The following is a 16,400-nucleotide window of genomic DNA, read 5'->3' as shown; positions in this document are numbered from 1 at the left end:
TCACTGAATTGTCGGTACGCTGCTCCAAGGACCACGCCCATTTTGTTTTCACGCGTCGCTGACATTTTGTTCGCACATATAAGATATAAGTACTAATCATTAGACCTTTTCTACAGTGTAATTACAATATATAGTACTATAGTTCTCTTGTACGAATGATTACATCGCAATTTAAAAGTCATTTTAGATAAATACATTCTCTCATATTTTGATTATATTGCCATTCTTGTTTAAGTAACCAACATAACCTCATTCTTCGCTAACTATTATTCGTAAATGAAAATAATTTCTGTTAAACATATACAAAGCAATAAAAAAATAAAAGAATATAAAAACAGTGATTGTTGAGTAATCTATTGCATAAATTGTGTAATTATTGCGTAAATATTGCATATAAAAAGAACACTCACTATAGTGTAACATATTAAAATATAGTCGCACAGTGTACCTGATAAAATTGTCTTCCATTTCTAAGGAAGCGCTTTCGTGTTCAATAATTATCAGACGGTGAACCCATCGATGTTTCGATGAAAAAAAAAGGAGACGTCACTTTTCAGCAGTATTCCTTGATTGCCTATTCTTTGTTGGTCCGGTTTGATACGCTTAAGCGTACAATTCTTTAGTGTCCCGTAAAATTACACCGGCCGTTCGACGATGCGTCTATCCGCAGACGCGGAACTACATACATACATACGTATATACATATCTAACGTGATATATATATATATATGACTTGCGGCGAATAGGTTTGAATAATTGCATCGAATTGTTGATCTCTCGACCCGGGCGGAGACTAATTGGAACTGAATCGAAGATGTAGAGACGCGGCGCATCACGTTTCGATTAAAACTGATGGTTCGCCTCGTTCGCCGTGACACTGTCACAATAACCCTTAACAAGCGCCGCGTGTCATATACGTGTACGCCGTCTTGCTTACTCGCAGCATACAATTTCGAAAAAACTGATCGCTTGTTTTCCATCTCCACTTTGACCTCTCCATTAAATTACTATGTTTCGCAGGCAAATATTTTATTATTTTATTATTTCAACGAAAATTGCAATTATTTCTTTCTAGGTGCTTTTAGCGTTCCCTAAATTTAGTGTTAAGTATATATTTGTTATACAGCACAATTTCTGTCACTAGGGAAAGGTATACAGCGTGCATAATTCGAAATATTTAAATTCCAATGACGTGTTGAGTGTTGAGTCATTCCTAACCAAGAATTTTGACGTATTGTCTGCAACGGTTCTTTTAAATCCTCTGTAATTTAATAATAATTTTACTGTACAGTATACTGGAACTTCTTACGAGTTCTCTACAGTTCGATAAAACACGGCACCCGATACTACAGCGAAAACAATAAGATTGATCTCTTTTCTTTCCCATCATGAAGGATTTCTATTGCACCCCAGGTGTACGAGGGAAGTTTCGCTTCTATAGCACCGGGTCGAGCGATGTGGAAATCGCGTTTTATTTTTGGCATTTAAACTTTCGGAAGGCACCTGGTCTATCGGCAATCACTGTCTCGTTTTTGTTTAAATTAATAAATAGGAACGCACCGAAGAGCTAGAATTCGACGTTCGATATATTGTACAATTTTTTCGATCGAGTTCTTCCAATTAGTTATTTATTTGCTTAGAGGATATTGATAAATAATTTAGATATTTTTAATGATTAAAATAACGAAATGATTACAATTTTCGTTGACTGTTAATTAAAATAAAACATTTGCTTGCAAAATGTAATAATGTGAAGCTTTAAAATGGTGGAAATAAAATATTGGAGTGTAGAAAATATTAAAATACTTTTAATACTAGTTTTCTATATTATAGTAAATATTTCCATTATTTCTATTAGAATAATATGGATATTGTCATATTATTCCTTCATTGCTGTTTCTTATTAATATTTTTTTACAGATTTCAATATTGTTTCGTAAATACAATTATAAAATGTAATTACCAACATTGTTCATTTAATATTTTTTATGGGTGGGAAGCTAAGGACACATTTTTTCTTGCAAATGTTACACGTTCTCTAAAAACATTCGAAAATTTATTTCGCGACAGAATCCACCCTATATTTGAAGATTGAATCTTCTCTTTACAGCGACCCTCTGAAATCCCTTAAAGTCCTCGTGTATCTTGCAGTAAAGTTGACAGTATACCTTTCATTCGAAGCTCAATAAAGCGATAAAAAATCGTATGTCAAGTATCAAGCTGACATTTTAACAGGGAGCATCAATTTTCAAACATATAGACGATTTATATACGAACAAAAATTTTATACGTCGTGCAAAATCTTGGAAGCATATGTTTGCTGAATTATGCAAACAGATGTTATAAAAAGGAGAACAACTTATAATAACAATGCATATCATAATAATATAACTTATAATAATAATAGAACCCATAATAATAATACAACTTATAATAATAATAGAACCCATAATAATAATACAACTTATAATAATAACACATATAATAATATAATTTAAATACCAACAGATTTTTGCAAAACGAAAAAATTAATTTTTCAATAGACTTTTGGCGAACTGTATGCACCAGTTTCATCCGTCGGAAGATATTTTGTAATGCATAAACGCTGACTACGTTAAATGCAGATTCCGGTTGTCTATATTGTAAAATCGATTGCCAAGAATATACTATCTCTAACAAGGGGCCATCCCGAAATGTCAATCGCTGAATGTAATGAAACTTCACAGGGAACTAGAGCGCTGAAAAATATTGGACACGTATTTTTCTGTATCGATTCATATTCACGTCGGAACGGCGAAAACGATGGACAAAGTTCAAGGTGCGAAATCTATTTCATCGAATATTTCGGATCGTAACTTATGGTAGCAATGTTATTATAAATTAGATGATTATAGATTATTGTAATATTACTGTTATAATATACTATTATAATATTGCTGGTATAACATACTATTATAATATACCATAATAATATTGCTATTATAATATACCATAATAATATTGCTATTATAATATACCATTATAATATTGCTATTATAATATACCATAATAATATTGCTATTATAAAGTTACTATTATAATATACCATTATAATATTGCTATTATAATATGCTATAATAATATACTATCACAAATTACGCTATAATTACTATATTATTGCTTTTAATCACTGAAGCACGCTATTTTATCACCTGTAATTATAAAACTTCTAAAATTGAGTAATTCGCTATTATAATATACCATTATAATATTGCTATTACAATATACCATTATAATATTGCTATTACAATATACTATTATAATATACTATCACAAATTACACTATAATTACTATATCATTGCTTTTAATCACTGAAGCACGCTATTTTATCACCTATAGCCAAACAAATCCGAAAATTGAGTAATTCTCTTTATTAAACGAAACAATCTGTTCCGTTACTCGTAGTTGTACAATTTAATACCACCAAACTCGAGAAACGTTGTCTTATTCAATCCGGCAAGCCGGCCTTTCGCTCGTAATTGTCTAATCGAGTAATACCTTCGGTACGTCGAAGCGCGTTGTTCCGTTAATTGTAGTTGTATAATTGGACAGTTTCGTTACAGTTTGCTAATTTCGATAGATTTTGATTGCCCAATCACTGGTATTAATTTCCTCTTCGCTGGCGGAGTTACTCCGTTCCCCTCCCCGGCACGACCACGGCGTCATGTATTCCTGCTGAGGTTGACGGAGATTACAGCACCGTGAACTATCTTTCAGGTACGAAATTTCGCGCCTCACCCACGCGCCGCGATAGTTTAAGGATTCGACACGCCCACGCGAAATATTTGAGGCGTGCGCAAAATTCGCGAGTTGTTAAAATTGTTGAATCCTTGACGCAGCGATGGGCGGCTCGTGTTGTCGAGGAATTTGGTTCTTCTTTTCTTTTAATAGTTTAATGGCCACGTTTTTAGGCAGTCAAATTTCGCTGGGGGTTGGCAGTATTTTTCTATCTATAGATATATATCTATATTCTATGCATTCCAATAATTCTTTAATATTATCCGGGAGAATTTGATAACAAATTTTCATAAATATTAAATTCTGAATTAACGATTCGGTTTGAAGCACATCCTGTACTTTTTAAACGACCGATGCAACATTGTTGTTCTTTAGATTTTCGAAGAACTAATTCGTTGACGAGTGAACGATTAATTATAAGCTAGTGACAAAACAGTAAAAATCTTCAGATTCATTTTTAAATCGCCGACAGGCTGAAATTGAAATAGTTATCCGAAAATTAGCTATAGGTTGTCACGGAGCAGACCCATTATGGGATCAATTGCCCTGGTGTTGCGAGAGAAGTCGTGCTCGAACATGCCGAATTGAACTGGAATTACCATTAAGGTGATCGATAAGGTCCCCGGGTCGCGCGTACTTCAGCGCCGATTTTATTCACGGCGAAATAGCATCTCGGATAGATAAATGCATTAGGATGACGGGTATCGGGAGAAATTGGTTTCTTAATTACAGCCGGATGGTTCGAACACATAATATCCGGCGTGTCTTATCTTTAATTGAAATTGAAAGCGGATTTTGCTGGAACGTTCAATAATTCGAATAGAATATTTCATGTAACTTGTAAAAATTTCGCGATAATTGTAATATATTTTATTTATTTGCAAAGTTGAAACTGTAAAGCAACATTCAAGAAATTCTTAATTATTTTATATGTTAAGGTTTTCGAGACGTTCAAAGTAGAAAATCGAAAATTCTCTTTTTTCATAACATTGTATAATACATATTTATCTTTAATTGTTATTAAAAAACAAGGCATAACAAATCCGAGAAAGGATAGTTTTAGATATTTAGGAAAAGGAGGTTAATTATTATTATAAAAATGGGTTCAAACGCTGTAAATAGATGTCAGATATGCAAATAAATGTTTATACTTATGTCTATATTTAGAAATTTAATATTTCTGTAAATAATATTTTTGAAAAAAATTATACAGAACTTGATATTTAAAGGACAAACGTCACGTCTCTCTTTATTGAGAAAATACGAACGGAGCTTCGATTTTAATTATATGTGAAACGCTATACATATTCAATACAGGTCCATCATTAATAAATGGTAGAGATTTGAATATAGCAGTCAATATCGCGTGACGTTGAAAATAATAGCCGTCACGTACAGTTGTATTCACGCAATACAATGAATACCACTCGACCCGAAAGGTTTGTTTGCAATGAAAGCCCGCGAAAGTGTGAAATATATTTTACTAAAACGATAAACAATACCCTGGGAATTCGTTCATACATTTTTAGTGACTGTTCTCTATTTTTCCGTCACGATTGCAAGTCTGTACAATAATTTCTTAAATTGGAATCTACTATTTCAAATAATTACAACACAAAATAGAATTAAATGTTAAATATATTAAATTAGAAAAAGACGATTCTAGATAATTATTATATAAAATTTAGACTTCCAATTCCAAATTTAATTATACTATAGATAATTTTAGATAGTTTTTAGTCAATTCTCACAAAAATTACACAAAATACGATTCTATTCGAATAAATTATTATTGTGTAATTATTACAAGAATTAATTCTAATAAAAAGTATTTGAGCAATAATACAAATAATTTCTGACTGTTCTTTCACATTTTACAAAATTTTTCCTTATTCATGTTCGATTCCATTTCAACTGCTCTTAGAATCACGAAGTTGCTGATACCTTCCTTTGCACCCGTCGAAAGATTAGTCTACCAAAAAATCGATAAACTATGTGTGCATCTCCCTTGCCACCCCCCAAGAACAACGTGTACGGAGATTGGGAAATGGGGGAGGGGGGTAGATTCCGTGGCCATGTTAGAAAGTCAATCGGCTACGAAGTGAGAGATCCCAGACCCAGTTCGATTTCCGCGTATGGTTTCCTCATTTTTCCGAAGATTCTACCCATGAACAAACTTTTTATATTCTTCCATTTTTATTCGAATCGACAGTTTTCTGTACGAACTTCTATACGAATAAATTCACAGATAAATGTTTATCTAGATAAATCTATATTCGATCGAATTCATTCGATACTGTCAAATAAAATTGTATTTGTTAGTATCTAACCCTTCTTCGTCATTTAAATAACCATCTATATGTAAATTAACTAATATATAAATTAACTATCTATAAATTAACTAATATATAAATTAACTATCTATAAATTAATTAATATATAAATTAACTATCACATAAAATAAAATACGCTTCGACCGTTAAAAACATAACCTAAACTTTTCTGCGCATCCGTCAAGTTTTTCGGTGCTCGATAAAAACTGGAATAAAGAAATTCGGATCCGCCTAACCGTATTATATTATTCAGGCCGTATACCAAAATGTATTGTCAGTATGGCGTAGAAGGCAGCGAGAAGTAAACGAGATAAATATTATATACAGCGTCGAAAGCAAAAGATACGTTCCTTTCGTGCAGGAGAGTATCGTTCAGATTTCCCCTCCGCCATTCTCTCTGCAACCGAACGAACTTCTATCATCGGGACGATTTGCGAGAGCCTACTGATGTATCTTTCATCCGAGGGCATGACAGCTCAATTTATCAAACTCCTAACCTGTCCGAAACGATTTTCCACTCGATTTTCCACATGGAATGGAATGGTTCTTTTTTTTCCTTCTTCCCTCCGCTATATGATCGAATATGGCACACAAATTACCGAAACGCGATATTATACATTCGTGCACCATAAGATTCGATTTGTGTGATTCGATGATTTAATTGACTGTTGTTTGGGAACAGTAATGTTTCGTAGTAGTAGTAAAATCAGTGGTATATTTTATATATTTTTGTGTTGTATTTTTTAGGTTATGTTTGTATATTATATATAAATGTCGAACACCTAACCCATGTCGGGCTATAAATTGTTCTATGGTATTTATTCTTTGTTCGAAAGTTTTCCATTATAGTGTGAGATACTATTATAGCTATACTATAGATACTACGGTGCGTTAGATAGTACTATAATTACTACCATTATACTATAGATTGTTTAGAGGTCCGTGACGTGTTTTTATAGTGACGTATTTTTATATATATATAATATTATAATATATAAAAATACTATAATACATATGACAGCGTGTATAGAGCAAAGAATTGTTCATAATGATGCCTTCGACAATATATTTACAACAACTCTTGTCTGAAATGTTTCGTCCTTTTTCAAAAAACTTAGTAATTTGGATGACCTGTCGTGGACCTAACACCAGTGCGAGGAATCGATCGAAACGCAATGTGCGCCGTCAAAAGCATAAAAATAAGAGACGAACTTGTAACTCACCTGGAATATGGTGACCTTTTTCAATACCGACAGATTCACGTGAAGTGCCAGCTCGGTCTTCAGCTTGTCCGGCAGCAGTCCGAGCGCGGTGTTAATGTCCCCGCCGCCTTGTATCCTGCCGCGCGACCAGCTGTAGTCGTACCACCTGAGAACCCTTCTCTTCATCCCACCGGGCACCTTATGGTGTCTCATGTAGGTCTTCGCGCCGTCCAGCAGTCTCTCGAACTCGAGACGGTTCGCGTTCCGATTGGTGATCACGTTCCCGACCTGCCCGACGATCGTCGCGAATATGAAGACGCCGATCAGGTAGCTGACTATCGTGAAGACGTACCTACGGATCAAGAAGCGAGAAAAAGATCCGATCAGTCCAAGGAGGATGTGATCGCTGTCCTTGGTACATGGACGAGCGGCCCCCGCCGGAGCCTTTCTCCTCTATCTTTCTTTCCTTCTTACTTTCCTCCCTTACACTTGCCATCGTCTCTTTCTTTCGTCCAATTCCCTTCATCACGTACAACCATACTCCATCCTCGCGACTCCAACTACTTACTTTCTCTACTACACTCTCACTCACTCTCTCTCTCTCTCTCTCTCTCTCTCTCTCTCTCTCTCTCTCTTCCATCCTCAATCACGACATCCACGCACGCCCACCCTCCGCTCTATCGCGCTCGATAGAATGGAGGGGTATAAGGTTCAAGAACGACTGCCGAGAGATCTTACGGATTTACGAGGATCCTTCGACTACGGTCCCAGCTTGTCCGATCTCTACCTTCGCGTGGAGGCCGTAGACGAACGTTTAGAAACTTTTGAATTTTCTATCTCATCGGGTATTCATGGGAAACTAGCAAATTGGCGATCGCGAGCTACTTTTACGCTCGTTACGTAGACGCCGTACGAGAAGGCACCGGTCGCGTTTTGTTTTCGTTTGCCGATGTTCTAGCAGCAAAATTTGGTTTATGTTATTGAACCACGTGGTATCGTCCATCGAAAGAAATGTACACGTTATGTATTCGGTCACTTGATTGTTTAATGTCCTTTGTAGAGAAATGCAGAAATGATGTCTTCAGACGTACGTCATAATAAAATAATTAGTGTCATGGTTGTTTTTATTGTGTTCCAGTATTCGTCTAAATCTCATCTTACAAAATATGAAACATTTCTTTGAGTACTGAATTATACTTTGTTATTTTGTATTACAGTGTATTATACTGTGTTATACTGTGTTATACTGTATTATAGTGTGTTATACTGTATTATAGTGTGTTATACTGTGTTATACTGTCTTATATTGCATTACATTGTATTAAAGTGTATTATACTGTATTATACTATATTAAAATGTATCATACTGTATTATACTGTATTATACTATATTATACTGTATTATACTATATTATACTGAGTTATACTGCATTATATTGTATTATACCGCGTTATATTGCAATAAAATGTATTATACTGTATTATACCGCGTTATATTGTATTATACTGTATCATACTGTATATTACGGCTTTATAAATTTCGATTTCCATAATTCGACTTGTGAAAATTAAATTAGAGAATTTGTAATCAAAAGTATAAAATCACAATAACATTAACCTCTGTCAATTTAAACGTTCTCTTCTAAAATAGTTCATAAATTTGCAACTATTATATAAAAGTTGCTCTTAGGAAAAATTCTAAAAAAAAAACCTCAAATTCGTATTTCTCTGCGATCAATTACATAATAAAACTCTGTCTAGGGACACGATTAAACCTATACGTTATAAATTATATAAAATATAATATCGTACTCTCGTTCCTACACCTTGCTACTATACATTCTCCCGAGCATGTATTCCGTTGTTCGCCTCTTTTGTTTTGATCACACGTAACTGCACATACATCATTTATGCTTGCATCACCCACGCGTTTCGATACAGACACACGCGCGCACACACACGTGGTACACAAACATATATACTGGCAAAGAGAGCAGGCTCACACGACCTCCTTTTTCCGTTTTATTCTGCAACGTTCGTTCCGTGGCGAAAATTCTCATCCGCCCACTTTCCTTCTCTTCCTTTCTCTCCAGAATTCTCCTGCTTCCGTTGACCCCGAGCGAATCCGCGCTCCCGTCTTTCATACCCCGCCTTTCCATTTTTATACCTCGCAGAGACATTCACACCAATATTCCTCTAGCCCTCGCTCTCTCTATCTCTCTCTCTCTCTCTCTCTCTATTTTTCTCGCTCACGCCTATTTCTAGCTCCACGCTCTTTACCACTTTTTCTCTCTTACTGCGTCAAATTTCCAAACGTCCCATTTCCGCCTCTCTGTCAACGTTTCCACGATTGAACGTAATATGACTCTTTGGAGTCCCGCGTTGAACCAGACTCGATGTTGACGTTTCCGCTAATTGTTCTTTATGTTAGTGTCACGGTAGACATTATTGTACAACAATTTACACGTTTGGAAATATGTTTTAACGTAATCGGTTTAATACAACACTGGTTTTTAACGTTACTACATTCGTTTATACGGATTGCATAATTGGTGTTTGATACTATGTTAACTGTAGTAATAAATCATGCTTTAATTATATGATATTGAAAAATAAGTTTAATATCTTTCAATTGTTTTAGTTCTCATTCTTTCTCTACCAGTTTGACAGTTTTAATTTATACTGTTCTGTTAGAAAATATTACAATTATGTAATATCATGACATTTTTAATTGATAGATAATTACTAATATATTATTGTTAGTTGTTGAAAGTTGTTAAAATCTTTTAGTTAAAGTAATTAACGAGTGACAATTGTTAAGCATGGATTAGATTACTTTTTGTTTCATTATTATGAATTGATATAGTAAGTCACGAATTGAGTGGTATAATATTCGTAGAAAATCATGATTTTTTTGTACTGACAATTTAGTGGAGTGAAAATCTTGTTATTCTCTATTTACATTTAATAAAAAATAATAATGGATGCTATTTTCAAATGACAGTGTCCAAAACAAGATTTTCTCGAGATACATCGTTTAATTAGCGTATATATATATAATAGTATTTTAACATACACGTATAATATTTATACAAATTTGGTCCACCATAATTTTTAAATGATTTATAATACGAACACGATGTAATCTGAGCGACATTCTTACAATTGCAAATGCGACCTAAAGTTACAAGAGTAACATAAAATGTAGACACTTTTACTATACTTTCTCAATTCGGTTACCATCGAAAGGGTGAACGGCACCCAAAACTTGCACAGCTGTAGCAAAGATTGTCGAGTAAGCTACTATATCCGCGATGAAACGTCCTGCATTTCCATTGGAAAACTCAAGAAAGCCTCGCAAGCGCTTGTCCCGAAACAGTCTTCGACGGCGAGCATGTTCGAATCGCCGAACAAGCTATAGAAGAATATTCGTTAATTCGTCTTTTGCCCCAAATAACAAAAAAAAGAGAAGAACGAACGCGTCGCCAACGAAGTTTACTTTGAAACTTTCGAACGACTTTGCAGCGATGGAAGCGGAGAGCTTAGCGGACTAAGAGATTTCGAAAATTCAGTTTCCCCTTGCCGGCATAAGGGGTCACCCCGGCGAATACGGAGATTCGATTTGCGATTCGCAGGGTCCGGTCTACGGGGCTAAGGGCAAATTAAATTTGACTCGTTCCGGATTGAAATTCGTAGCCGTTGATCGTATTTCACCGGTTTGTTCTCCCGCGCTTCTCCCGATAATCCACGCCCCCCCCCCCCCCACCCCACGCCCCCTCCCGGCAGGCTTGCGCTTTAAGTAGTCTCGAGTGCATTCGCATCTTTGGTCATTAAGCGGTCGCGTCGTTAGGCATGCTGCCAGGATCCCGCGAGCCGAAAATATCCGCTGGTTCAGCGTGTGCGCGGGACGATCCCGAAAACGCCAACGAAATGAAGCGAGACTCGAGGGGGGAAAAAAAAGGGAAATTATCCCGAAACAGTGTATTCCGTTTTCTGATGTGTCATGATCCCGCCGCCTGCGCGTCTTAACGACCAAATACGGGGGTCTCTGGAATCGATACGACGCGCTGCAGCGCTTAGGCTAGACGATATTAATCCTCAAAAAACGACGACGCGACGAGTTGCAAAATTTCGCGTGACTTTATAGGTTATGTCAATAATTTGTACCCTATCCAGATGTCTTATTAAATACGGTATAACTTCATTTGTACGGAGTGACGTAATAGCCAGTTGTAAAATTTCGCGTGATTTTATAGGTTATGTCAATAATCTGTACCCTATCCAGATGTCTTATTAAATACGGTATAACTTCATTTGTACGGAGTGACGTAATAGCCATTGACGTAAGAGCCATTGTTACTATTAGACTGTCCCATAAGTTTCTTCCGCGCTACGCTACGAGTGACTCTAAGTGGCTGTATTTATATAAATATGCAGGCTTATCTCTTAGCCGTTAGTGGCATTAATATCCTCCTACATCCCTAGCAATAAATAGAGATCTATGCGATATACTTGCGCTTATCGGTTCAGTTATGCTTCTTGCATGTAATTTCCCATTCAGGGACTTTTGGGGTAGCCTGTACAAAATTCTCGAAACAAACAGTCGACCGTAGGAGACCGCCGACGAAGCTTTTCATAAAGATACCGATTGTCCTATTGTCCGAAAATTGTTCTACTTCGGTGGTAATCCTTTTCGAAGCGATTCATAACTCGTTGCCGCGGAAGGTTTCGTTTAACTGGACACAATGCCGTGGAAACGGTTCTAAAAAGGAAGCAATAGCGCCGGCACGCGCGATGAGGATAATCCGATTCTTATTCTCACGAGCGTCCCGCTTTGAACGATAAGAATCCACGCGGAAAACTTAGCAGATTGCTAAGTTTTTTATTAGTATCCGATTCGGGGCACAATATCCTAATCCGGAAACCTCCGTCGAGCCACCTCTCCCCCCCTGGGCGTCCCGTTCCGACCGAATCTCCAATATTTTAATCAAAGCAATTTCCTCGACTTCATTTCGCTGAAATTATTTTTCGAAGAGCCGCGGTGGAGAGCTTCGGGAACTAAGAAACCTCTCAAGAAGGCTTCCGCGTACCCAGCTGTTAAGGGTCGAATTTAAATTCTCCGAGGGACCATCTTTTCCAGCTTGAAATTTCTTCTCCGGCGGTCCTCGGGCCGCGTACTCCTTTTTTTTCCACCATTTTCAGTTTTAATTAACCACCTTCGAGAAATGCTTATACAGCTTTCAGAGTAACCTAGAGGCGCGTATGTCGTTCGCATGTATTTTGCTCGTTGCTACATTATATCTCAAGGAGCCGATAATTTAACGCATATTTGTCCGCACGACGATAATTCGTCGTTTATATATAATACTACAGAAAATAATTCTGGAAGAAATTTTATTCAGAAATTTCGAAAAATTGACATAACCCTTCGCGGTTGCATGTCTACTCTCAGTTACCGAAACAATTTATTTATTTTATTTTTTACACAAAATTGAAACATGTTATCGCGTTACATATATCTGTAATTTAAAACAGAGTTAATAAATTTTAGTTTTTCCTTCTCTCGTTATTATTATCTAATTACTTCTTACCAGCATGATTTATGTATAAATTTAATAGGATTGCAAAGGGTTAACGCTTCGACCGACCATTCAATAATCTTGCAAAAGAAAATGAAAATATTTTATTTAACCTACCGACGCCAAACTATTTTTATATCTATGAAATAATTATATATTCTTTCCAAATAAATTTTTCAAATTTATCTCCCTTCCTAATATAACAATTATTTATTTAATCCAATTGTCGAGAATTGAGTAATTCTGTGACAATTCAGATAGATCGATAAGTAAGGTATAGTTTCGTTCTACAATGTGTTCAATTTATTGCGAGGGATAGAAAATAGAGACGTTTCGCCTAAACCAACACGACGGGGCGAAATTATCTTCGCGCAATAAATTCCATTCGAAAGCACGATCGATTCGTAGAATTCTACGACCGGTAATAGAATATTTTAGGTAGTAATATTTCTTCGGGAGTTCTTTCTTTCCCAGAAATGTGCTGGTCCCATTGGTTTTTAGTTACGGAGTCTCTCTCTCTCTCTCTCTCTCTCTCTCACTCTGACCACCCTATCTCCCCCTACAAAACAGTCGCCATTCTGCTCTCAACGATTGGGAATGGACATGAGATAACGTTAATGACCTGAACGATTTCCGATAGTGACAATTGTGGAAATAGTTTCACCGTCAGTAAACCACGCGTATCGATGTACAATTTATTTCGCCGGGAATTTCGGAACAAGATAAGTATAGTACGTGTAAAAGGTATTCGCGCACCGAATTTTACGATTATCGAGAAATCGTCAATATTTGAATTGTTATAATTTTGTAAAAGCTTGTCGTACAACAACGAACCAGGACTCATTTTAAAGTTTGGATTTTTATTTGTGCTATTTATTGTTAATTTTTAAAAATAGCTGACAATATTTGAAGCGACTAAAATATTTATATTAATATTTATATTAATAGTTAATATTAATACTTTGCACTCGAAGTTACTTAAACTATAATTTCAAGACATATTTTCTGAACTGCAACACTATTTCTATTTTCTACGATTATTTTCAGTTTGTATGTACAATAAATTCTCTTCAATGGTCTCTCAGCCTGTAAATAAATATAGACAATTTGCGGCTCGGTTTATACTTGCTTATTATCGCATCAATAAAACGGAGCTGCGAGACTCGAATAATCGTAACTCCTCCTCAAAGTTGTCCAGTTTTATCTCCAAGATAAAGGACAATTGCGAATAATTTACTGTATTGCACCAGATTTGGTTATTATTCAAATATTTATGCGAACAACATTTCGATGTAAAGTTTGACTAGAAGAATTTATTCAAAATGTTATTCGAAGAATTTATTCGATCTATATTATTCGAACTATGTTATTCGAAAAATTTATTCGAAATATATTATTTGAAGAATTTATTCAAAGAATTTATTGGAAATATATTATTTGAAGAATTTATACGAAATGCTGTTCGAAGAATTTATTCGATCTATGTTACTCGAATAATGCTCAATCCTGCGCGACACGAACCGCGTTTGCTCATACAATACCTACATTTATAACAATTTCATATATATTCACTTTAATAACGTAAAAGTTCGTTTGGAACATGACACAAAAATTCTTAATAATTTCTCAAAGTATATAACATAACCTGACACAAAAATTCTTAATAATATGTCACAGAGTATATAACATAACCTGACATAACCTAACACAAAAATTCTTAATAATGTTTCAAAGTCGTCTACAAATTGTCATCTTATTATAAACAACTAGAACAATATTGAAATAATAAAATAGAACAATTAAACTGAATTTATTTCTCTGGATTTATTTGCCCTAAATATTTGGGTCAATTTGACGCAAACTATTCTTGCCATAAACTTTGTGCACGAGTTAAACGAAGACTAAGAAAGGAGAAGAAGAATAAGTTAGAAGAAGAGGAGAAAGTTAGGAGAAGAATAATAAGTTAGGAGAAGAGGAGAACAGAGCTACGGCTCGAAATGAAGACAGTCCTTATCCTCCCTTGACAAACTGACTCGGAGAAAAAAGGCTTCGCCCCCCACCGTGACAATGCTCTCTCTATCTCTCTTTCTCTCTCTTGTCAGACTTAATACGATCGATTGAAGAATGAATGAAAACGCCGGTGGCCGGCCGGAGGAAGGCACCCGCCGACGGCGACCTGGTTCGACCCTACCCACATGATAGAATATTCGCCGTGGTATTATTCAAATTAGGCTGAACCGCTTGCCGTGAACCCGCGGAGGGGGGGCGCGCGGGTCGTTTGTAATAGAACTGGACCGGAATTTCGACTGTCACCGATAAAGGATGAATTTCAACCGCGCGCGCTCCGACAAGAAGCGTTCGTGCACCGTTGTCGATACCGCTCTTCCTCGAGGCGCGCCAACGCCGGGATGCCCGACCAAACCCGAAATTCCCGCGAACCTCTAACCTACGATCCTCGGCCCGGCAATCTTTTAAAGGCTTTCAAATATATTGAGATCGGCCGGGAAAATTAAAGCGACGCTATTCGAACAAACAACTTCCTTGAATCGATATCGGAATTTGATGGATCGCGATCGAATGCTATTCTTAAATATTCACTCAAATGTACTGACAAAGTTTATTCATATTTTTTAGGGGATTGATCAATCTGCTGGATGCGAGCGAAAAAAACCGTCGCATGGTTTGTCTTTTCAATTTCGAGATATCGTAGATTAACATTAGATCTGTCGACTCCTAAAAGCAGGGCTTGAAAAAATTTGTTCAAATTTTCAGATGTAACATTTAGTTTTTAATTTTAAACTTCTCTGTTTTAAGGAACTAGTTGTAAATTTTTTGAAATTTTTATTCCACATGTTTTTGACATAAATGATTACTTTCTCGATAATGAGAAATGCTTTAATTTGTTACCTTGCTTTGGTAAAATAAAAATAATTTTAAACAAATTTATCGTTTAGTTATTAGATATAGTTAATGTCAACTAAATTAATAATAAGGCAACCAGCAATGTTACTGCTACACAAAGCAGTATACAACGAGCATTAAACGCTTCGAAAATTATATTAATTCCAAAAGTAAATGTTGCGATGTAATCGTACAATATTTTACTATATTTTTATATTTTATTTCAAACTAAAATATAAAATTTTCAGGTATTTTCCAATTTACCTAGCATTATTAAAAAAACTGGAAACTGAATAAATATCGATAGATTTGCAAGTCTTTTCTCTACTTATTTAAGTATTCTACATAGCAACAAATTGCCGCGAATATGTCAAACTTATAATATTAATAGTTGCTATGAAGCCGCGCGAGGGACACCTGTTCCTATCGTTTCGTCGATCGCGGTAAAACCGCAAGCGGTTTCACCGCCGACGTTCATGAACACTGTTCATCGTGACAACGATTTCACGTTCAACGCGTTTATGGTCGTATAACTCTATTGTCACATCATGAGGGATTATTGTTCCTGGTAGGTGACGGACGACGTCCTCGATTAAACCGGCACGCA

The sequence above is a fragment of the Augochlora pura genome, unplaced genomic scaffold, assembly GCF_028453695.1.
Source record: "Augochlora pura isolate Apur16 unplaced genomic scaffold, APUR_v2.2.1 APUR_unplaced_8981, whole genome shotgun sequence".
Lineage (NCBI taxonomy): Eukaryota > Metazoa > Arthropoda > Insecta > Hymenoptera > Halictidae > Augochlora > Augochlora pura.
Note: the sequence above shows the minus strand (reverse complement) of the source record.